Source organism: Gossypium hirsutum, chromosome D11 (genome assembly GCF_007990345.1).
Source record: "Gossypium hirsutum isolate 1008001.06 chromosome D11, Gossypium_hirsutum_v2.1, whole genome shotgun sequence".
NCBI classification, from domain to species: domain Eukaryota; kingdom Viridiplantae; phylum Streptophyta; class Magnoliopsida; order Malvales; family Malvaceae; genus Gossypium; species Gossypium hirsutum.
In genome coordinates this window covers 4,880,387-4,883,420 of record NC_053447.1, presented here as the reverse complement: position 1 = coordinate 4,883,420, position 3,034 = coordinate 4,880,387, and positions in this window count along the sequence as shown.

Here is a 3,034-nt window from a genome sequence, read left to right as displayed (position 1 = left end):
TTTCCAGTGTTAGTGTTTGTTCTGGTCTCCAGACCAACTTTCTTTGTTTCTGTGGAATAAACAAGGCCCTTGGTGAGACCATGCACCAAAGTGTTAAATGCCAAAAATTAGCCTTCTTATGGATACAGAGTATCTGCGGCCTGCGCAGTCCCGTGGAGCAATTAAATCCTGTATTTTTAAAATCAGAGTAAATTGGTAATATTCTCAGCAGTTTTTAAAGTCGAGTAAATTGATAAAATCATTGACAAAATCGAAGTAAATGGGTAACACCGTTAACAATTTTAAAATGGACGTAAATGGGTACCGAATAAATTTTATTAATCCTTGTACCTTTGATAATGCCGCTCTAAAAGACCAAAAGTGCACATGCAGGAGGCAGGGGCTGGAAGGCACATAATTATGAACCCCATTTTCAACGGAAAGAAGGGTAAAGCTTGCGCAAATGCACTGCCTGCATGTGCTGTTGACCATTCATGTCCTCAAATGCTTTGTTACCCAAACGGGACCTCCCCATGAATATATTTTAGATCTATGCTCCGATGTGTCAAATAAGGGTCTTTTACGTTAATAATACAAATAAATAATTATAAAATATATTTTAGATCTATGCTCCGATGTGTCAAATAAGGGTCTTTTACGTTAATAATACAAATAAATAATTATAAAATACGGTGGAAACATATATTTATGAGAATAAATTATTTGAACAATAAAAGACGGTCTGGTCAATGTGTTATATAAACTATAAAATAATATTTTAATAAATTAATTTAAAAATAATATTTTAATTCAAAAAGGGTGACGCTAAATGTCAACCAGCACCCCTTTTTCACATTTATTTTTTTTTAATTTTATACATTTTAATTTTATTACTTTATATTTTATAGTTTTCATAATTTAATTTTTATTTCATAAAAAATGGTTGAGTTGGGTTGTTTTTATAATTTTAATATTTTATAAATATAAAATTTTGAATATTTAAAATAATGACCAAGTAGATAATTTTTTGGTAAAATTGACATAAAAACATGAAGGTAATCTACCTAAATAGCCATTTAAGTTTTTTATTGAGTTCCTGATTTAGTTATCAATTTTTTTTGTTAATTTCGTCATTCTTGTTAAGTAATTTCTAATTCTAGTCACTCCACTATTAAAATGTATTTGGTCCCAAATAGAATGTTGATATAGCTTTTTTATTGGTATAATAACAAATTTAGCCTTAATATTTTACATATTCTATCAAATTGTTATATTTCTAAAAGTTTATACATTTCACTCTCAAATTTACACATTATCAACTCGATCATTTAAAATATTAAAGAATTTATAATTATAAAATATTTAAAAATTAAATTTATAAAATTAAAACAGCTCTACCGTTTTTTATGAAATAAAAATTAAATTATGAGGCAATAAAATATAAAATTATGAAATAGAATATATAATTAAAAAGAAAGTAAAGATGGGTGAAAAGGGGCGCCATTGACATTTTGGCGTACCCTTTTAAACTAAAATATATTTTTTATTATTCATTTAATTTTATTAAATTTATTTCTATAAGTGGTGTCATTTCATTGGCGACATCGTCTTTTACTATTCAAACTATTCATCTCGTAAATAATTTGCTTTCCACTCTATTTTAATAATTATTTCTTTTATTAGTGTAAAAAAACCGTCTCTCGTAATAATTTGCTTTCACTCTATTTTAATAATTTTTTTTTTAGTGTAAAAAAACCCGTCAAATAACATTCGTAGTCACATAATGTGTCCGTATGTAGTGTAACTGTTTCTACATTGGAGTACTAACTTTCTAATTTTTGGTATTAAAAAAACATTCATATCAACTTTGGGTATATTTATTTTTAAAATTTTTTTTGGTATAATAAAAATATCATCATGATATATTGACGTTAGAATAATTTATTAACTCTAAGGCTAAAAAATAGGGGGAAAAGTACATTTTGAAAAATAATTTTTCAATTCTCTTTCTTGAATACAAAAAAATGTTTGAATAATAAAATTTTAAGAAATAGTTGTATAGAGTTTTACCGAGTATCACTAACAATGGGCTTCAAATCATGGCAAACAATGATTGAATCCGAAATTGAACTCAAACAAATCGGAAAATACCTGTAAACGAACTCAATCATTTTATTTTGAATGTTCTATCATGGAAGCAAGCAATGCTTTAGATAATGAAAACGATGAAAAACCAAGCATAATTATTAAGTCATAGCGGATAAGGCAAACTAGACATTCATACAGAGGAACTAATACCGGAAGACGGTTCATGCATCTCCAGCTCCGATCAAGGCAAGAAGAACTTCTCATAGTCACCCGAAGTATCTTTAGCAATTGCTTGTTCGAGAGGGATGCTGTTTCTTCGTTGATATGCCTCCTTAATACGTACCATGTCGACCTCTGCACGAGTTGTGACGACTCGGGTAGAAGCCCATTCATACGGAGTCCCACACTTATGATGGCTTGACGTAGAACCTTCTCGGAAATATTGCTCTGGGGTGGTCAAGCACTTGATCACAGCTCTTAGTAATTGAGGAATTCATCACTGGGATCAGCCTTCAAATCTGCAAACCCGTATTTCATCATTGTTTGATTCGAACATAGTAAAAGGATTTACATATTTCGTCGAGAAAAATGACCATCGTTTATTGTTTATCATCTACCTTGTTGATAGCATTGCCGAATGAGGTATTGTAATGGTTGAGAGTTGCATTGAGCTGTGCCTTACTCCTTGTTGATACAATCTATCACTCCTCATCGGTATAATGCTTGTCCGGATTTTATTGAAGTATTTAGCCTCAGATTTTGCCATTCATGTTCACCTCCTCTCCATCATATCGGAATGGCTCACTAAAATAGGGACCATAAGCTCTGACAACCAGCAAGTCGAATATAATTAACATCTTTTTTTTTTTACAATCTTTTTTATTGTATATGGCTATTCATAGTCCTTCTGATGTAACTTTGATAATTGAATCATTGCAAAGAAGTCCTAGAGTAGGAACCTTGCGGT